This window comes from Dasypus novemcinctus, chromosome 3 (assembly GCF_030445035.2).
Source record: "Dasypus novemcinctus isolate mDasNov1 chromosome 3, mDasNov1.1.hap2, whole genome shotgun sequence".
Taxonomy (NCBI): domain Eukaryota; kingdom Metazoa; phylum Chordata; class Mammalia; order Cingulata; family Dasypodidae; genus Dasypus; species Dasypus novemcinctus.
In genome coordinates this window covers 134716534-134738965 of record NC_080675.1, presented here as the reverse complement: position 1 = coordinate 134738965, position 22432 = coordinate 134716534, and the positions used below count along the sequence as shown (strand labels likewise).

General features: G+C 40.2%; 1 protein-coding gene and 1 long non-coding RNA gene across 4 annotated transcripts in view; one reads left to right on the top strand and one right to left on the bottom strand.

Annotated features, from left to right (window-relative positions):
- The window catches only part of RORA (RAR related orphan receptor A), a 712506-nt gene that overhangs the window by 559403 nt on the left and 130671 nt on the right, over positions 1 to 22432 (top strand). The window lies entirely within an intron of this gene.
- Positions 441 to 15086, bottom strand: LOC105745176 (uncharacterized). Of its 2 annotated transcripts, XR_009185114.2 has the most exons (5): positions 14892 to 15086; positions 14720 to 14790; positions 7341 to 7420; positions 4418 to 4495; positions 441 to 3416 (listed from the first exon to the last, which is right to left on the bottom strand). It is a non-coding gene; the product is annotated as an uncharacterized lncRNA (long non-coding RNA). The 2 variants fall into 2 exon arrangements; XR_001117993.3 differs by lacking the exons at positions 441 to 3416; positions 4418 to 4495; positions 7341 to 7420 and adding an exon at positions 10580 to 12786.

Below are 22432 nucleotides of genomic sequence, written 5' to 3'. Positions count from 1 at the left end.
GTTCCCCACATAAACCTAAAGTGGATTGTAAAGTTATCTCTCTCAGATTTAGGGGACTAAAATGGCTGTTCTGAATTCTGAAAGGGATAGTCTCCTTTATGGGCATGTCGCCCCAACTTTAAAAAGGGGTGGGGTGGTGGCTGCTCTCTGTGGGAAATCTCCCAGAAGCCTCCTGGAATGGAAGTCTTCTGCACTTGAGAGGACTGATACTATGGGGGTTGGGGGTAGGTGGGAGGAAAATGATCGATTTTGTACCATAGAACAGTTGCCTGTTTTGTGAAACTAATATCTATTATATCATAACAAAAGGAGCATGAAGGTTTGCAGGAGACTTCTTCTAAGCCAGCCCCAGAGTGAGCCAGTGGATATTTACATAGATAAGGCACGTAGCAGAAACATCTAAATAGGAATGCTCTACTTGTGGAAGACTTGTTCTTGCATTTTTTTTTTTTTAAGATTTATTTATTTATTTAATTCCCCCCCCCCTCCCCTGGTTGTCTGTTCTTGGTGTCCATTTGCTGCGTCTTGTTTCTTTGTCCGCTTCTGTTGCCGTCAGTGGCACGGGAAGTGTGGGCGGCGCCATTCCTGGGCAGGCTGCTCTTTCTTTTCACGCTGGGCGGCTCTCCTCACTGGCGCACGCCTTGCGCGTGGGGCTCCCCCACGCGGGGGACACCCCTGCGTGGCACGGCACTCCTTGCGCGCATCAGCACTGCGCATGGCCAGCTCCACACGGGTCAAGGAGGCCCGGGGTTTGAACCACGGGCCTCCCATGTGGTAGACGGACGCCCTAACCACTGGGCCAAAGTCCGTTTCCCTTGTTCTTGCTGAAGTGTGGAAAAAACCACATTGAGACCTTCCGAGCTCAGCAACAGATGGCATTTATGTGTGTTTAGAAGCATATATCCTTTAGATTTGATACTTCTGGAGACAGCAGTTTTCTCCTTTTGCTTCTCTGATGTAGACTTGCACCATACGCAGGGTGTGACTGAAGTTTCACCAGCTAGTTCCGACATGTAGGTATAGGAGGAAACCTCCGTAGGTTTCCATGAAAAGATGGGGACATAGTAATAACACCCTAAGTGATAACCTTTCCCTCTGCACTGTGCTCTCGCCTCAGTCAAAATTCTTTCGCTTTCTTCAACAAAAGTTCTCTCTCTTCCCTCAGAAAATAATGTCGGATTTTAGAAAAGAGGTACTTAGGAGGCAGTTGCAGCATGTCTGAAAGAACTCAGGCATTAGAGATAGAAAGGCCAGGTTTGTATCTTAGGTCTTTGACATATTTATTGTGTAACTTTGGATTTGTTATTTTGTCTCTCAGGCTCAATTTTCCATCAAATCCATCAAATGGGAATAAAAATACCAACCAAAGCATTATTATGGGTGTCAGTGACATGAAGAACTGAAAAGTAATATACTTAAAGAACAAAGATTTTGTTTGTAAGGGGTTGGCATCGTTCCTCTTTATGGCAGAAGATTATTTGCATGAAAATACACCAGTGGACCAAATCCGCCTCCTCAGGCTCAGAAAATCACAAACTTCTTCAGAGTAGAAACCTTCAGCAGGACTCCACAAAAGGCTCTCTTGTTTCCCAGTTTCACCCCACAAGGAGAGAGGCATTCTCCTCACAGGCATGGTCACACCCTGAGAACGCTTTCTCACCTTCTCTCTGTGGAATTTCTCCAGTTTTTTGAGATATCCTCGCCTCAAGGGCAGAACTGTGGTTTGAACAGTGTTTGGAAACAAATTCAAATTTGAGGCCATTCCCCTCCTCCACTACTTTCTCTTCCCCTCAGCCGCTGGTGATATTTTCAGGCCTCCATTTTTCCCACAACTCTCTGTGAGTAACCTGAAGCTGGAATGCCCTCCTGAGGTCGATGTATAAAAGCCAGCAGCATAAATAGGAACTAAGGCTGAAGTCAGGGTAAATGTTCTCCTAGGACTTCAATAGCAAGAGGTTTGTTTGATCCTCTCTCAACTTCCTGAAATAGAGTTGAATATTTGTTTGTTTTGTGGTAGCTCAACCTTTTTTCAGGCCTTTTAGTGCATGGCTGTTGGTTTCTCTGTTTAAAAGGAAAATGCTTTTTCTCAGTAATGATGCTTGGGTTCTGAACTTGGTGATACCCACTTCTAAAAGCCATTTCATCATAAAGATAAAGTTCGCTAACTCTTAGGACCCAACGGGTAAAGGATGTGGCCAGTTACCAAGCTTGTGCTTACTTTGCAGAGTGTGTCATTGGGTACACATACCTAAAAATGTGTGACCAGATTGTTTCTAGATTTATTTTTACATTGAAATTTTGATCACATGGGTGGGGGTTGTCAACGTAAATTACTATGCAAAAATGTCAAAATTGCATTTTGAGCTTTCAGTTGCCAAAGAAACAAAGGCCAAGTTCACGTGAGTTTGCTACTCCCTTGCTTTTTGAGGTGACTATTGGTAAATAACACATTCACGTTTGTTTATTATTTTAATATTCATGGCACTTCAGTGTTTACCCAGCTTCGTGGATGCGCAAACCAAATTAGACAGACAGCCTAAGAATGATATGGAGAGAAAGCAGCCAGGGCAGAGTGGGGGACTGAGGTGAGGAGCAATCAGATCATTTGCAGAAGATATCTAGGGAGGTGAGACCTGCCTTTTGGCCTTCTTTCTAGTAGATGTGTATCACACCGTAAAATCAGCATATATTGTGGGGCTGATTGACAACTCCTAAAACAGAACATCTGAAGTTGGAAGAGCTAAGAAGTGGTTTGTCAGGGCTTAGCTGCTTGGCATAGTTTTACAATGGATATAGAGTGCTTTTTTCTAGACCCCCCAGAATGTTGAGGTCCCCAGGTTGCTGTGTGTCCCCTAAAGTGTGGGAGATAGCACTTCAGGGCATGGCAGCAACCGACAGATCTCCTCTCGTGGCCTCTGAGCACAGTGGGAAATGTGCCAGGTTTCAGAAACAAGAATCTTATATGCCATGGATTTTTTTTTTCCTGGAAGCAACTGGAAACCAACTTAGTGACACTTAAGTCTTTCACCTGCTGCCATACTATAGCCAGTGTGTATGAGTCAGAGTGGTACCAAGAACAGCCCTCAGCTGAACGGCCACATGAGTTATGAGCTCTGGTTGGAGCAGGAATGTTATACTATGTTCAGAGTCATGGCAACTTGAACTTGGCAGCCACATCTGCTTCTGAGATTACGAGTGCCTTACAGCCAAGTGCACCTGTGATGAAAGTTGACCTCGGAGTGGGATGTAGATTGAGAAACCTCTCTGGAGTAGTTAGTAATTTGTGATTTGAACTCCTTTAACAGCTGGATGGCTATGTGGCTGCATAAGTGTTGGAATTGTCTTGCGCTGCTTCGCCATCCTTCATACATTCAGTGTAAGATGCAGAGAGAATCACAGAATACTTTCCTCTCCACCTCAAATGAAAGAGAGGGAGAATTATTAATAAAAGGATGTTTCCACAGTATCTTTTGTTTAAAACATCACAGTAGATAAAATTAAACTCATTAGAAACTGAGAGCCATCCAAGGGGTATAATAATAAGTTATCTTTGCAAAAAGACTATTTTTCAGAGAATCACTATGACCAGCTTTCATGACAGACGTATTTCAACATATTTGCACTTCTCAGAACCCCCTGTTTCCTTTCATGTTTTAGGATTAGCTGCTTTCAGTTTTTAATCCCTAGCATGTGGCATTTTTCTACTATAAGGCTTCTAAAGAAAATGTTACTTTAGGCATGGAGGACACTAGTTTTAATTCTTTGGTTTGAAAAAAAAAAATCTCTTCAACATTCCCAGTAGCCACAGTTTCCCAAGAAATTTATCTATGGACACCAAAGGTTAACATTACAAAATTAGGTTTGTGTTTTCTTAAAGTGACTTTTAAATGAAGTTGAGAAATGATAATAACAATGCATCCAATAATGATGTAATTAGACTATATATCATATTCTGCTGACACTGAACTTTTTAAGTATGTTTCTATGTATTTGAACTGGCATGTGATTTAATGCATATCCAATTTTCCATTTATCCACACCTTCTTCAGGACTGCGTGGAAGGCACCTTCTTGTTCTCTTGGATACAGATGAGACAGTCATGCTTTCAAAGGTGTGTGTCTCATGTAAATTAGTCAATCAAAATCATTATTGCATCCTCCCTTTTGGCCTGTGTTCTCCATTCTTCACCAACTCAGGCGTTATGTAAGTCTCGGGGGCCTCACGCCTTTGCACAGCCGCCACTACACCTGGCCCAGCAACCTGCAATAGCTGCCTCCCTCCTCCTCCTCGCCTGGCCTCTGGGAGGTGATCGCAGAGTCTCAAGACAGGTGCAGCTGTGAGAGGCTGATTTCGTCAGTCTAGAGGAGGCTCTTTTTAAATAAGAAACGTAAACAAATCACACAACATTTTTGAGTACCTCCTGTGCGTGAGGCCCTGGCCTCTCCTCTGTTTCTGAACAGTTCTGTTCTTAATAGTCTCAGCACAGGGGCAGCCTCTGATTTAAAAAAGAAAAGGTAATATTAATAATACAGTTTTTCAAGGCAGTAACTCAATCCACTGTGTTAGTTTGTTTTCTGTCTCTTAACTTTCTCACTCTTGCCCCAAGACCAGTGTCTTTTTGCTCTATTTGTTCAACAAACAATTAGCAATGAAGCTGTTGGCTCTGACAGTGATAGAAACACTGAATGAAAGGGCCCAGGTCTCCAAGCACTTAGAAAACAGGTAGTGACCTCCCCAAGCCAGTCAGAGTTGGGGTGCCATCTGGGCAAGGCTTCCCAAGTCCCTGTCTTCTGTGGCTCCAGGGGCCACTTAGGTTCACTCACAAACTTGTACCATTCACCAACCTTATTTCTAAGTGTGGTTTGAGGATATAGGCAGCTCTGAAATAAAAGTTTAAAACATCACATGATACCTGAGCACAAAGGAACCATAGAGAAAGGCCTCTTAGCCATAGAAAAGAGGGCCTAGAGTTAGCCAGCCACACACAGCAAGTTAGCAGCAAGTGCCATGGAACTTACTAGAGCCAAAGGAATTACACATGATCCATTTCCCAATCAGTACCAAGTGAACCATTTTGGAATGAGGATAGCTGGTTAAATTCCTTGCTAGTCTCTTCTTCCAGGTCATAAACACTTCCTACCAACAGGTTACCGAGCCCAGAAATAAACATGGGAAGAAATTTGCGTGCATGCCACACTTTGTATGTTCTGCCTCCTTCTCAATCCTTAATTAGGTTTTGCAGCCACCCTGTGAAGCTGGTCATTACCACTGGGTGAGGAAACGGAGCCCCAGAGGAGCTAAGTGACTTGCCCAAGCATACGAACCAGGCAGGCCGGGTCGAGGGAGACTTTCCAGTTTCTGATGCCCACGCCCATATGCAATCCAGCCTCATCACTCTGGGTCTTGGCACAGGGGAGTAAATAAACAAACAAACGACTCTTACATTGCTTTTACTTCTGGGACCCATGGGTTCAAACTAGGAATACGGGGCAAGACAGGTGACGACTGGGAACGAAATGATTGAGGGAGAGCAGTGCCACCATTCTGGGGTTTGGAGTTCTGCTCAGTTTCCCTGGATTGCTCCCATACCCAGGTTTTACTCAGCAAAGCCGCACTATATCTTGTGAGGCTTCTGGGGAGACCAAAGTGACGTCCACCTCGTTGTATGTATTACTGCTCGGTACCATGTGATATGGTATGATAAGAACTGGAACAGAGATATGTAGGGAGCGAGATGAAATTCCAGAGGAGGGAATTTATTCTCCCTGGGGGAGCAGGGAAGGCTCCATGGATAAGGTGGCATTTAAATAGAATCTAAAAAGATGAGTAGGAGTTTGCTAGTTGGAGACATTGGGGTAGCTATGGTAGAGGGTTGATAAATTATAATTTCACAGTCCACCCCCGTATTCAAATCATGTTCCCTATAAACTAAGTGCAAAACTGTGAAATCAGGAGAACATCTCTCAAACCCGGTATCACATAAGCTCTCTCTGTCCTTTGAGGTGTCCCTCGATGCCCTTTCCCCATGCCCTAAAGGAAGGTCAAAGCCCTCACCAGGATTTCTGAGAATTCTTAGGATTAAAGTGGGGCTGGGAAGGCCGTCACCCAGAGCTGCATTTTCATGTTCCTTTTAGTGCTGAATTTCTACTTTCACCAATTTGTTTCTTTTTATCCAATGTCTGATCAAATCCCCAGGGCTGCATAAGTTTCAAACCAGGTAAACCCATACATAAAAATTCAGCTCTACTCCACTAAAGATTTTCTTTTTTTTTTAAGGGGGGTGAGCAGAAGTTGAAGGATGGGTACAAGCAATGGATTTCTTTCACAGAAAAGCAAATCACTTCAAATTGATCCTTAGATACCTTGGTGTTCAGAGACCTCCAGCAACTATACCACCATAGAATTTTTTCACGATAACCACTTCGCCACGTGCCCTTTTCTCTTCCTCATTTTTCCTCTTTCTGCTCTCATCCCTCTGCTCTCTCTGCCATGCCGAGATTTCTAGCTATTTTCTCTCTCTCTGCTCTCCTTTCTCCATCTTTCTCCTACATCCTGCTGAGCTCAGTTCAGTTGTCTCTTGGTTCCCATCATCCATATCTGCAAGGTCTTAGCTTTTCACAGAATATTCCTAAGCAAAGATAGTACCCTGCTAAGAGAAATCTGAGTGTTACAGTGGCTTTCATTTCCATTTGTCTGTCATGTGACTCACTATAGCTTAGCACATAGCATAGTCCCTGACAAGAGTGGGCCATCAAGATTTTTGCTCTGTGGATTAATTAATCTAATAATGCTTTAAAGGGGTTTTGCCTAGTTCTGGTCTTGTACTCTACTACATTATTCTGGCCTTGAATGCAGAATAAAAGGAGGCTTAGCCACCTTACCAAGACAGGCCCACTGACTGACTGAGTGGGGACATCCACCCTGCTGCTGAAGCCAGCTGCCCACATCCTCGGAAGGCCACGTTCATTACACCGAGCAGCTATTTGGTCAGGCCTCTGTAAAGGCCCAGGAGGGAAGGACACATGTCAGCTGCAGAACAGGGCTTGCCTCTTGGGAGGGAGGAAGAAACATCATGAAATCTTGAGGCTAAGGATATAGTTTGAAAATGATTCCACTGTAAGAAAGAAAAATTCTATATCAAAGATGTTAACTGAAATTAAATTTGTCCCTGCAAATGAAGAGACACTTCAAAATATGGTGCTCTTCCAAGAAAGAGAAATATCTGGGGCTTTCAGAACACTCAAAGTCAAATTTCAGAAGTCTTTGTAGCTTGAGGTCTTTGACCTTTATTACTGTTATGTGTTTAAATCAACAAAGGCCTGTGTTAGAGACTCACGTACCTGTCCACAGCAGTGTGAGATGGATTTTCTGATTCTTAAAAGTTTGGTTAAATGGTCCTCTGCTCTCTTCCTCACCCTCCCTAAAAACAGGAACAAGGTTACAAAGGGTTTTACGGAATTTTCTCAAACGAATTCCCTCCCCAAGTCATTTTCAAAGCAGCATGGAAATAGTATTTCAAAATGAATCATTAAATAAAAATTTTTTTTTAAAATCCCAGTGGCTTCCCTTGCTATTCTAGTAACTTCCTGGGTAGGTGAGAGAAATGCACAGGCATTCCCGAAACCACTTTGGTTACTAATAAGCCTCAGAGAAGGCCAGGTCACGAGGTTCCGTCCAAGTTGCCACACACTGCCTGAACCTTCCTTCTCAGTTTATTTATTTATTTTTCCCATTCTAGAACAGCCAGCAAATGATTTCACACCTTTTTGTTTAGCTGCTAAAAGCAACACAATAACTCCCCTCAGGGCAGCCTCTGTGGGTTCCAAAAATAAAATGGGCTCATTTTCATGCTAAGCATTCAAAGACTCATAGGGATTCTAATGAAAGGCAAGGGAAGGAAAGAAGGAGAAAAGAAGGGTCAGGCTGGGGGGTGTCTCCAAAGAGGATCAACTTCTGCCTCAAGTTACCATCCACCCCTGCCAGAAGGGATAGGTAGAAATTAACAGTTCTTAGGGTGCAAATTAAAACAGATCTAATTCAACCCTTATGCTCTCCAGCCTCATCCCTAACCCCAGGGTTCCCCAAGACCAGTAGTAGCCTGCTTCCGCTTTTTAGAAATCTCAGGGGATAGGAAACAGACAAATTTGCTCTCCAGATAAGAATCTGAAACCATGGATCTATGCGATTCTATGTTAACTTTTAAAATTCAGAGTTTTTGGGGCCTAGATCATTAACAGTAGCAGACCCATCATATGCTACACATTACATATGATTACGTATTACTAGACAGCCTAGAACGTTTGAAGAGATTTCAGTTACAGGCTTGCCAGAAAGGGTGCACACTGCCCATCCACAGGTGAAGGAATTCCTTGTAGGACGTTGCTGGCTGGAGGACTGCCCGCCTGCCTGAACTTCTAAACGTCCAGTGATGACGGCTGCTCATTATATTTCCCAGCAGACCTTTGCTTAGATACCAAGTCAGACTGCTAGACATTCCTTGTATTGACAGAGTCAAAATCTGCCTCCCAGCAACTTCCACTTACCAGTTTCGGTTTTGTCCCATGGACAGTACAGAGTCTGTCTTTACCTGAAAACCTTCAAATATTTGACAACTATCAAGTCTTCTCAGTCTCTCCCCATTTTCTTTTCTTCTTTCTCCTACAATGGCTTTCAGTTTGTTCTCTGGGATATGATCCAGTTGACAGTGTCCCCTTTAAAGCACAGCCCCAGAAGTGGTCAGACCTGGATACAGCGGAGGCTAGATTGTGTGGAGCCTCAAAGGCTGTGCTGATGGGTTTGGATTTTATTCTCAGTGCAGCAAGAAGCCGTGGGTTTTAGGTAGGGGACTGGCATGATATGATTAACATTTTTAAAAACTTCAGCTACTGTGCAGAGTGGGACTGTGCAGGGTTTAAGCACAGAAGGAGGGAGACCAATTAGGAAGCTATTGCAGTAGTCCATGCAAGAGCTGGAGACAGTGGCTTGTACTGGCAAGGTAGCAATGGAAATAGAGAGAAGTGCATAAATTCTTGATGTATTTTAGAAGTAGAACCATTAGGACTTGCTAACATTGAAACAACTGTAGTCCAAGCAGCTTTAATGATTTGCCTAAAAGGGGAGAAGGAGAAGAGCACCAACAAATGTTGAGAACTTAATAGTGCCATGTATTTTAATCCTGATATTAATCCTAATAAGCTCTGAGGGAAATACTATTTTACCTATATTTAATATATGCAGATCCTGAGGCTCAGAGAGGTTAAGTAATTAACCCCAAATCAAACATAGGATAAGTGGCAGAGCTGGGATTCAGATCCAAGGCTATTGGACTCTATACCTCATTGCCTCTCTTTACACTCTACTCCAGGGGTCTTAACAAGGGGTCTGTGAGCTTGAATTGAAATTCAAAAAAACACACATTATTTTTGTGGGTATGTGTTGGTGTGGGTGTGATATATTTAATAAATAATACACAGTATAGTGTGGACTTAATAAGGGGTCTGTGGTTTTCACCCAACTGGCAAAGGGATCGGTGGAACATAAAAGGTTAAGAACCCCTACTCTATTCCAGTGTTTTCCTAAATAGCAGCTCCTCCTATATATCTTTCCTTCGGCGATACTGATGGCTAATTATATTTTAAGCAAATACCATCATTAATTCAACATCTCCCATTGTCCTTATATTTAACCAAAACTAAGACTCCTGTCTCCTATTTCCATTTCTAGCCCCTTCCCTTGCTCCGCAGAATCCCTGAGTAGGGTCAGCTTAGCTTTATGCAGTTTAAGTACCAGAGATGTGCGCCTCAGTGCCCCCTCCCAAACTGAGAAGCTGAAGCTGGAAATGGCTAGTGCAACCTGAAGACAACTTATCTATATTTAGCAGAAAAAGTGATAGCAAGGATCTGTCCAGCTCAATTTTTTTGGCAGTTTCAATGTTCAGAATCTCACAGACAATCTCTTGAAAAGCACATTGGCACTGACAGTATTTGAGTGGAAGGAAATTTTCTCCATCTCACAGTGTTAAACGCTGGAAGCCTGGTTCCAAGAAATAATGTGGACATCTATCCATTGTAGAGCAGAGATTTTACATGCAGCACACTCCCCACACCCTGAAGTGGAGAGATGCTGGCAATGTTGGTGCTTTGATGACTTTTAAGTGTTATTCTAAGAAAGGAAAACAAGCACAAAAGGCTTAAGGGGGACATGGACTATTACCTAATTGTTTATGCATTTAATTGATATGTACGGGGCTTGGTTTTTATTTCTTTTCAATATGGCATAGAAAAGAAATGCAAAGATCTGCTTATGGGTGAAAAAAGTTGAAGCAGGTATTCTCAAGTGCTTCCTGCAACAAAATCATTACCACGGAGCCTGACTATCACTTATACTTGAAGTGACTAATTTGAGGACGAGGCACTGTTTCGCTTTTCTCGAGCCAGACTAAACCAGATATAGTATATTGTCCATGACCTGACCCTGATCACTGTTGGTCAGGCAGAGAGAATTATCTACTAATGAAAAGCAGAACAATTAAGAAAAACTAAGAAAAGAGGAAGGTAGAGACCATTAAAGAAGAATGGGGATCTTCAAAACAGTAAAATAGTACCAGTTGTCTCCCAAAAAGGGAATTTACAGGAAAAAATTGTATCCATTAAGCACTTACTTATAGCCTTTTACTTTTTAGCATGCAAGATGTTATCAGTCCTTGGTTGTCAAAGAAAAAAAAGCTACTGCAAAAGAATTCCTGTTAGCTTTAGAAATAGCAATTTTAAGAGGTAGTTTTTTCATCCTTTCTTGCAATCCCCAGCCTCATTTGGGGTTAAATCTTATTCAGAGGCAAAGGCTTTAGTTTAGAAATACCCTGTCTCATTTTCACAAAATCTCTCCTAAATGAGAAGAGTTTTAATGTTGCTGTGTCCATTAAGGTAAGAGGTGAAGAAATGGAAATTCCATTTTTTATAACATTGCACTTCTTGGGACTGAAGCTTCCAATAGTGTATTCCGGAAAGTTAATTAACAGACCACTATTAAAAACAATAGCTGTATGCAATTTGGAAAAATCAGAAGTAAATTAAATTTTTTAAAAAGAAAAAGAAAACAAGTCACCTATAACGCCATCATCCTAAGGTATCAGTACCACAGTTAACAAGCCTTAAAAACGAAACAAAATTATTCAGCACATATATTGTAGAACCCTCACAGGGCAGTCCAAATCCATGCTCCCATTCATTTTTTATTGTGTAACAGTTTCTGGCCAATTTTCTACATATACAGGAATTGATATCTTTACTGGTGCCCTGGAAGCCCAAGCAGAGACGATCTTTTCATATAAATTGCTGAATCTTCTCATTGGAAAATTTCTTTTCTTGAGAGGAACAACAACAACAACAACAAACCACCTAATTCTTCTTTATATTACTGTTCCCATGACTGTCAAGAAAGCAAGAAAGTCCTTAAAAGTCCAAGAAAGACATAAAAACAGCTAACATGACATTGTTTTCAACTCACACTGAAAACTTTAAAGGCAGGGATTCTCTTTCTCCAAGAATCTTAAGACGACCTTCTTTGTAAGTCTTGGCTACCTTTTGCATTGGAACAATTCCATATAAGTGGAGCTAAAAGAACTTCTAAAAAAGAACTGGAGATGGGGAAACTACTGGTAAAAGAATAGGCAAATAGATCAGTAAAATATAAAAGGAAAACCCTGAAACACAATCTTGCATATGTGTATTCTTACATGTGTATATACAAAGTACATATTAAAGTTGTAGGGAAAAAGTAGTCCACAAGTGTATATGGGGATAATTGTTAGTTTATTACCAGGGAAAATTAATTTTTCTCATACCATATAGCAAACTAAGTTCTAGATAGATTAAAGAAATCATTTTTTGAAAAAAATTAATGAGAAGAATATATTTTTGCATATTTACCTAGTCTAGATGGTGAAGATTTTCAAATACTTTAACGCAATGAAGAAATCGGAGTTAAAGGTCAATGAATTGAAGCATAGAGATATGTAAAATTTTTGCTGTCAAAAATTATCAAAAACATAGTCAGAGGTCAAAAAGCAAACTGATAAGAAAATGCATTTTTCAACATACAGGGCACAAAAAAAGTTAATAACCTTCATATTTAATTACTACAAATCACTGGCAAAAATCAACAAAGGTCATAAACCAACAATACAAATAGCTTATTAGTCCATAAATCATTTTCTGCCTCACTGGTAAAAATAAAGTTAAATAACAGGGACCTAAAAAACAGCAAAGATTTTTAAATGACATTAATCAATGCAGTCAGAGCTTCAGGAAGATATTCACACACTGTGTTAATATAAATTGTGTTTTAAGATCCTTAAAAATGATGGTATTCTTTGATCAGGTAATTCCACTTCCAGTAGATTATCCAAAGGAAATAATTTGAAATGCTAAGATTAGTGTGCAAAAAAAAGTCTATTCAAGTACTATTTATAATGGTTCAAATTAGAAATGCCCTAAATGACCAGCATTAGGAAATTACTAAATTATAGTATATAGCCATACGATGGAATATTAAAATAATGAACTAGAAAAAAGAAAAGAGTATATGAAATTCTGTGTACAGAGTGGTCACAGTTATGTAAAGATAAAAGAGCATAAGATAAAATAGTGGAAGAAAGCATTCTGAGATGTTAATGATCGTTTCATTTGGCTACTCGGATTATGGGTGATTTTTTTTTTCCTCCATGCTTCTTTAAACTTCTTTTTTAATTCCAAATTTTCTTCTATGTACATGTATTCTCTTTAGAATCTTTTAAAAGGAAAGAAAAAATTGAGCTACTAAAACAATTTTTTGAAGAATCAATTGTAGGCGTCCCTTTCCTTCAAGAATCTTACATTGCTTTCTAATTGATAGTAAGGATGTTTGGACATCCCAGAGAGGTACTATTACCTTTTCAGTCACTTTTCATCAATTAGCAGAAAGCTAGGTGATTTGCTGGTGTGTGGGAGGGTAGCTACTTTCCCTTCTCCCCTAAAGTTTAGTGTCCCCTTCTGGTTTCTTCATTACTTCCACACTTTTTTCCCTTTATTTTATAGGAGCTTTCAATTACATAAATGTTGCATGGAAAATATAGAGGATTCCCATATGCCTCACCCCTCCTCTTCCCACAATTTCCCCCATTAACAACATCTCTCATTAATGTGGTACATTTGTTACAATTGATGAACACATATTGAAGCACTGCTACTAACCATAGTCTCTAGTTCCATTATGGTTTACACTTTGCTCCACACCACTTTATAGGTTTTGACAAACTGTATAAGGGCTTGTATCCATCAGTGCAATGTCATGCAGGGCAATTCCCACACTTGATCCAAGTAAAAGCTAGGGAAATATGAGGCACCACATCCCTACCCCTTTCCAAGAATGGAGGGATGGAGTTGTTTCTTCCTGTCTTTCTAATCTTGTGAAGACAGATCTGAAAAGAAGTACATGAATTTCCTGTACAGTGGGAAGGAATGGTCTCTGTAGCAACCTGGGTAAGATTGTCCAATCTTGTTCTTGTATAATGTTTCTAGGAATACATAGAACATACTGCCTCAAGGAGTTCATTTGAGAAACAGATAAAGGGTGTATTTAACTGAATGAAAGGTTTTGGTGTTTTAAAATGGCAATTCTTAACCACTACCACCACCACAGAGAGCCAGATCTGGAAAAAAAAAGGAACCATTCCTACACTGGGAACTCAGTTGGCCAGAGAATGGAAGATGAACTGACTCAGGATATTTCTCCAGTCAAGTACAGAGGGCAGTGTTTTGTTTTTGGTTTTTTGGCTTTTTGTGTGTGTTTTTTTAAAGTTGATGTGAAAAGAGAAATGCAGTTTTAAGCATGTTTCAAGGGAAACATTGGACCAGAATCTCGATTCATTTCTGTAATGCCACATAGCACCCCTGGGTGAGGGTTCCTCTATCCAAGAAGACTTGGATGCTTTTAGAAGAGCCTCTAACCGTGTTCCTTTCCCTTTAAAGCCCGTAGGTCCATGCCGATGGCAGAAAGCATTTTAACATAATGCAAATTAAAATTGCAAAATGCAATTAAAATGTGAGTGCAAGAATTTTGAATATGTCTGACAAGAAACACCTTGTTAATGGTTAAAACTTCCTGCAGTTTAATTATTATATTATTGTGACTTTTTTTTCATACCTAGAACCCAGGTACTAGGAACATCTATATTTTTATCTCTCTAATTTGCCTTGGGTTCAACATTCCTCATTCCCCCCTTATCCGCCCCCCCAAAAGGAAAAAAAAACAACTTTCTCATTTATTCTAGTCAAACCAGAACACATAGTTCAGCAATTTGCCACCATCACCCTGAGGTTTAATGTTCTTTCCACTAAAAATAAGTTAAAATAGCACATCACACTCAAACTTGGAAGTTAGGAAGAGAAATATGGAGAGAGTAACTCGGAACAGCTCTCTGTGAGGTGCAGTTTGAGGGCCCCCGTCATTTGCATTCTGCCGCCTGCCCTGAGGCTGCGCAGGGATGTGCAGCGTCATGGCGGGAGCTGCTTGGCTCGGGTGACAGAAACCATTAAAGGGAAATGGAGGGCTAGCAGCGCTCCGTGGGCTTCATTAGCTTGCTTCTTGTGTAGGAGGCAAACGGTAACCGAAGGGCTCTGGGTTTGCTAACCAAAATGTTAATTGCTTAGAAACAGAAATTAGTGAGATGTTTATCAAGTACCTGGAACAAGAGTTGACTTTCTGTGAAACATCACTCTGGAATCAAAGCCAAAATCTCCTATTCAGTTGAGCCTGAAAAAAAAAAGTAATCACATTAGAATTAGTAAAGTAAACAACACAGAGGGAGGAATGAAAACAAGCCAATATTAAATATTCAGCTAGGGGCTGAATACCTGGCCTCGGTAATTATAGAAAAGCTGGAAATAAAAGATATTTTTTAAAAAATGGTAGCATTGCTTTCTCTCAGAAAGACAAACATCTGGAAGACCCATGATAGGAATTTCTCAGGCCATTAAGGGTAGGTTGGGCGAGGACTGTGAGAGGGTGCAGTTACGAGGCAACGTAAAATGGCCTCACTCAAATCCAAGTTGAAGTGGTTTTCAAAAGGAACGTTACGTGTTTTGGGTATTTTTTAACTTATTCTAAAACTAACAAACAAGTACAGTTATTGCAAAACTCTGTCATTACATAAGAGATAAAAAGGGTTCCCATTTTCCTAACCCAGGAATTATCACTATTAAAAGTTGGGAGTATTCTTAATATTTTTAAGCATTTTATTCTAACATATATTTTAATGTGTGTGTGTGTGTGTTTTAAATAACTAATTCTTTAGTTCAAAGAACCCCTAAAAAGATACTCTGGTTCCAAGTCTTGGTGGGACTAGGAAAGAATATTTGGAGATCATAGGTAAATAACGCATTGAGTCTTTCTACAATATGAAATTGAACTTCATTCCTTTTTAAAGAATTTTCCCAGTAAGAAGCCTTTATATGAGTTTTTTGGGCAGGTGGAGGAAAGAAGAAACTACGTTCAAGACTTGGGTTGGGCAACTGGTTTTCATCAATTACTCAGCAATTTCTGGCAGTTCTCCCCTCTCACAACGTAGTTTTCCCTTGTGTGAAGTTCCCTTCTTCAAGGGGGTTTTTAAAAATGGGAACTTGGGGACTTAGTCTGCCAGCATTGCTATCAACTCCACTGCCTCTTGGCAAATACCCAACTCCTCTCAGCCAGGGTCACTATTCTGCCAGCTCACAGGAGCCAGGAGGATTAATTACCTGTAGTTTCAAAGACCTCTGAACTCTGCTAGGAAGGGGACTATTTGAGTTCAATGTCATATTATCCAGTTCTTGAAGCATTCATTCTGTAGAGATAGAGAGAAAGAGTTCAGAGAGGGGGCCGTGTTCCAAAGTAAAGAAAAAGGCCTTCTATATCTTACAAATTTAGGATATGTTTTATCATAAGAAAAGCCATATTATACATCTACACAAATAATGTGCACCTCAGAAATAAAATACTTAAGTTAGATAGAAATTTAAGTTCATAGAAATTGAAACTGACTTGTGTTGACCTCTTTTCTTTAATAAATAAATAAATAAATAAAAATGGAAATAATTTTTTTAAAAAGTGCTCTGTGGTTATTTCCTCCCAACACAAACCTGGATAATACACAGTCTAGCCCCTGCCATTTTGAAGGTGCCACTATGGCATAATCTGGCCCAGGTGTTCTTACATCCCACACACAGCCAGTGCCAGATGGTGACAAAGTTTTCATACAAATGAGGGCAACACATTGTAGGGCTGCCAACTTTACTTTAACAAGTATTACTCTTTATACTGAGAGTGTTTCCTTCCTGCTTTTTGGATATTAAAATGTTATTTTCTTTTACAAATTAATAATTAGTGAAGATGGTAACTATGGTATATTTTTAACATATTTGATCAAATTTAAATTTGGCAACACTATTTTTGTCTTTCACAATTTCAAAATTTCCTTTTCTTTTCTTTTTTTACATTTCACTGGTCTGCAAATACCAAACCCCAGAAAACACTAGTCTTAGCTAACTCTGTCTATCTGGTAATAGTGAGAATACAGATAATCACCATTTTTAGCCAAAAGTATCAAGTTACTCTCCTACGAAAATGTGTACCTCAGCTGATGATAAGTAGGACATACAATTCTCTTGAGTTATATTTCTCCCCCTACCTCTAATAAGGCTCCTAAAATTAAGTCACTATAAGGTCAGAAGAGAAGAAAGCAGGGAAAGAAATAATCTGAATTATTATAAACTGGCTGGTTGATAAACACAGTATTCACAAAGAGTGAATAATTTTTTAGTATAATTACGTCCCCAGAAATATTTTGAATATACTAAAAAAAAATATTTGTTGTTTACTGGAAATTCAAAGTTAACTGGGCATCATGTATTTTATATGGCAACTCATACCCAAGAATATCTGAGTCTTTAGAAAATACATAGGTAGTAAAACCTGAATTAAAGTAGACCCTACACATGGATGGCTATTAATGAAATATACATAAATAGCTATTAATGGATACTCTTTTGGCTGTATTTGTGCTGTCTAATTTTCTTGGGTAAATGTAAAATATTTAGATCATTGGGTTCTTATTAAAGCATAATAACCTTCGATTAAATCAGGAAAAGTGTAGAGCAAGTTACTGTCCATCCTGGTAAATAAGCTGATAACAAGTGTTTATAAGAAGGAACTGCCAAGTGCCCTCTGCTGCCCACCTCTGAGCTGGCTGTTCAGGTGCTGCAGTGTGATTCCCTTCAACCCACAGTTATGCTTTAGGATCTGAATGTTTGTGGGTTGGACGTGGGAGGAGAACCAAGATCTTGTGAGGTCCCGTCGGTGTACTCAGCATGCTGCCGACTCACTTCTTTCTTTCTTGTTTTACCCTCTGATTTTAAAACTGAGACAAAGTTAAAATCTCTATATTTTTGGGCCATAAAACCCTGCAAAGGCAGAGTTCCCCACCTTAGCTCAAAACAAAAGTAATAATAAAACTGTCAAGTAGTGCTAGTAACCTCTCTGGTAATATTTGCAGGGAAATTACTTTCCACCTGTAAAACTGACACCTATTTCCTGTTAGGGAAATAAATTGATATGAGCTGGAGATTGGCAGGAAGTAGGTGTCAAAGTTGTTACAAAAGTAATGTGAGAAAAGAAGATGGAGAACAGTGCTCATCCAATCGAATAAATGGAAAGTGGAAATCAAAATTTGGAATCAGAACCGGTTTGGGTGGTCAGTCACCCACATGTCCCCAGATGGGCTACTTGGGATTGTAAAACGAAAGCTGCATTAGGAAGTCTCATCCCAGCTCAAACACCATCTACCTGGGTGACTTTAGGCAGGCCATGGTGTTCCCTGGACAGCAGTTTTCTCCTTTGTCAAATGATGGTGTGGGACAGGCTGATACCTACAGTCTCTTTTACCCTAAGTCTCTAACTAAGTACAGAGGAGAGAAGGAATCCCTCAGCTACATAGACACAGGTCAGTGACTACAACTCGACCACTTACCTTCTAGGAGTTCAAAGGCTGTAGATTTGAAATAGCGAAGGCACACTTCTTGATCTCTTGTGCTGACCATCAGAAGTGTCCATGCAGTCTTCCACTGCCCATTACCTACTTTGTCAGAAGGAGGTCGCCTGGAATGTGCACTCAGGCCTCTGGGAGTCCTGTGACCTCTGTCACTGACGGCCCTCTGGACGTCCATATGCATAGCTCATTGTTATCTTTCAGAGCTGTTACTTAAGTTGGATGTAAACTCAGCAGAGTTCACCAATCATAGTTATTTATATGTGTATACAATGATGAGGTGTACCACTTACTTGTCACTAAATCACACTCTGGACTCAGAATTTCTTTGTTATAAACTTTCCAGGCCTTTTCCCATTGAGTTCCTTCCAGCGAGAATCTGTATAAAACACTGCCCTTTCAGTCAGCATTTTAAAATTGGGTTTGGATGGAAAAATATATACTTTCAAGGTAGGCAGTGTATACCCTGATTCTTTCCTTTGTAACCAGGTAGAAAGCATGGTGGAAAAGATTAAAGATTCCTATGGGGTCCTTTCCATTCTGAGCCCTGAAGGTCATTACTGCTTTGTTTTAAATTTGCTCAGCTTCCAAAGGTGGCTGAACTGTTCTAGGACTAAGTTATGTAGCAAAAACATCCAATTTTATAAAATCAAATCAGTATTTGTCTTCCATTTTATCTTTATTTGGAAGCAGTCACTAAATTACCTTTTGATTTCATGAGTTTGTGTCAATGACAGGGAAGTTGAAATGGGACACCACCCTTGCCTGCCAGGACCTTTGGTGTTAATTCTCATTCATGGGATATTTTCTCCATGTTAATTCACAGAAACATTCCTAAAGCCCTTGCCCCTCTCTTGGCCCTGATTATCCCCAATCCCTTATTTGCCCTATGAACGTTGGCCTTCCAAGATGGAAAATTACTAGATGACCTCTACCTCTGTGCAACCCACACCTAGTACATTGCTGGCCTTTGCCCAAATTATGCCACCTCATTTGGGATGATCTGACATTACTGTGATCAGTCTGATGAGCTGGCACCAGCCCATCTGCCTACCCAGTCCACTCTTGCCCCATTCCTCTGCCTCTTACAGCAGTTGCTCACATATCTTCTTGTCATTATCCCATGTCTTGCCAAGCTCATCCAACATCAACTCATTCAATCACCCAACAAGATAATCTGAGTATCTCTTTGTCCCAGGAAATGTGCTCTGCCAGGTAAAGACAGCACTTGCCCTTAAAAAGCTTAAACTCTAAAGGCAGAGAGGCAGTAAAGAAGTAAACAATCAAACCTTACAAAGTTGTCAAAGGCCATGAAGAAAGCAAAAAGGGTGCTGGACAGGGTGACAGGAGGAGCCTATTTTAGGTAATGTGATCTGTGGAGGTCCCATGGAAGACAAGACCTCAAAATTGGCAAGAAACCAGCCAGGTGAAAATTAGGGTGGAAAGGTCTTCCAGACTTAGGGTTCAGCATGTGAGAAGGCCTTAAGGCAGAGAAGAGTTTGATGTACTTGAGAACCTGACAAAGTGCTTCCAAATGCTTTCCACTTTTCCAGTCCTTTCTTTCACAAAGATGTTGCTGACCTCACCCACTCACACTGATTAATCCATCTCCGAAGCTGCCATAAGTCAGTCTTCTAGTTCTCCTTATTTGACACTTGGTTGCATACTGCTTTGTTATTTGACAGTGTGGAAGATCACTATGGGACTTGAGTTTCATACTTGATCTCCCCAAGGGCATCAACCAGGGTTCTATAAAGAGAGAAGGTGCTTGGGAAATACTTGTATTCTATGCAGTTCACTAAGCATTAATCAAATGCCTGGTCTCTGCTAGATGGCATATAGTAGACATTTAGCTAAGTGCTGGTATTTAAAAATAAAGAAAACCCAGTCTAACTAGGAGAAAAACATCAGACAAACCCAATTTGAGGGATACCTGATCAAGACTCCTCAAAACTGTCAAGATCATCAAAAACGTGGGAAGTCTGAGTAACTTTCCCAGACCTGAGGAGCCTAAAGAGACATGATGGCTAAATGTAATATGGCATCCCAGCTGGGATCCTGGGACAAAAACAAAGGACATTATGGAAAAACCAGAGAAGTCCAAATAAACTCTAAAGTTCAGTTAATAGTAATTTACTAATGTGGCTTCCTTAGTTTTAACAACTGTACCATAATAATGCGAGATGTTAACAATAGGAGAAACTCTACTAATTTTGCCACATTTTTATAAACCTGAAATTATTTTTAAATAGTTTATTTAAATTAAAGCAAACAAATAAATATATAAATAAATAAGCAAGACATTGTTTCTATCCTCAATGCATAGTAGGGAAGACAGACACCCAAACAAATGAGGGTATGGATTACTTCTAAGAATTTAGGGAAGGATTCACTAAAGAGGGTAATCCCTGCTGTGGGGTTTTGAAGGATTGATAGAAATTTGAAGGATGTGGAAGTCAAATATTTGACAAGGCATGGAATCCTTTGAGCAGCCTGGCTTCCTGAGGTCACTGGGCAGCGTGGGTGCTGAAGCCCCACCTTGGTGAGGAGGGGCATTGAGACTAACGTGGGACAGCTCTGAAGACACAACTCATCTACCCCCATCCTCAGAGGATGTTACAAAAGTCATCTTTTCATTTTGTTATTTAATCAGTAGTTTCACTCACAATAGCATGACATATCTTTTTTGAATAGGTAATGTAGGTACATGATACAATATTCAAAAGGTGTAAGTGCACAAGGGTATAAAGTTAAAGATAAGCCCTATCCCTTAGCCACAGTTACTATTTTCTTATGCAGCCTTCTAGAAAACCATTACAAATATATAAGTAAGATGACTATGTATATGCAAACATGTATATTCAACAGGCACATATGTGATCAGTGGTCATGTAAAATGGTAAAGTCTCTATGAAGGACCACTTTGCAATATACAAAGTTATCAAAAATGCACTTACCCACTAACCTGCCAATTCCACTTGTAGGAATTTATCTTGCACATCTATTTGCATATTTTAAAAATGGTGTGTAGCCAAAGTATTCACTGCAGCACTGTTTGTATTAGTAAAGGACTAGAAATATCCTTAAAGTTGGTTAGTAGGCACATAGTTGTTAAGAAGAATAAGGCAGCTCTCTATGAACTGCTTCAATTTAAGTTTTCCTTTTCCATACTGCAACATATTTTAATCTTTTGTGGTTTTAATTTGCAAAAGTAGTTCTTGGGTGAGTGCTTTCACAGACTCCTACATTCCCCAATGTGGAGGGTCCCTTAATCTTTCCAGAAGTGATTGCCACTGCCAGCATGCTAGGGCCCATTTCTTCATTAATTTTCCAAAGCCCCGATAATACTAAGGGGAACGATACCAGGGCCGATAATGCTCAGTAATTCTCTGTATTTACAGAGCTTCTTTGTCTGAGATCTCAAAGCACTTGACGGTATTAAATCGTTCCCTTGGCTCTCTCAAAAGCATCTTTGAACATAGATGGATGATACACGGAAATGAAAGTTCTGCTTTCTATCCAGATTGTCAGGAAGGTGGCTGGGAAGAGAAAACTAACTGGCAGCAGCCTGTTCCCTTTGGTTACTACAAATTTTCCACCTTTTGGGGATACATTTCCAGTGAATAATCATCCCTGTATACACAGCAAATAGAAGAGTATCTCTTCCATACATGTGACACAAAAGGGTTAAAAGATATCAGGGGGGTGAGTTTCGGGAGGTGAGGAGAGTACACTCAGATTCTCTGCTAGTCCAAAACACAACTTCCATTTGGAGGAGGGAGGGAGGGAGGAGAAAAGGAAGGAGAGAGAGAAAAACAACCTATTTCAGATCTGATGTGCCCTCCCAATATCGAATAATACCTTATGTGTAAAAAACCCAGCCCAGCCTCATGTATAATGTCTGGTTCCACTGTGAGCAAGTGTCCTTATAAAGAGCATTTTGCCTTCACCTTACCCTATCCCTCCCCACCCTCTCCTACCCTCCCCAATCTGTACCACCTTCTGTTTCTTACACACAGAATACACAGAATTTCAACCCTAAAACGGGGATTTTAGTGGGAATATATCAGCAGGTGTAGCTCATATTTCAGAAAGAGACTAAGACACAGAGAAGCTGTAATGTATTTAATGACAAAGATTCCATGTTAGGTACTATATTCGAAACTGTATCTACTGCGTCAGGAATCATCAACCAATGGGTTGGAATTTTTAAGATATTATTTATTATACAAATAACACCCATGAGCATCAAAATGAAAGTCAATATTCACTGCGATCCTACCACCCCAGAAAATCATACTGCTTTCATCCTATCTCTACGTTCCATGTCCTATGGAAATATGAGCAGTTCCCAACTCATGGAGCTGTTAGGAG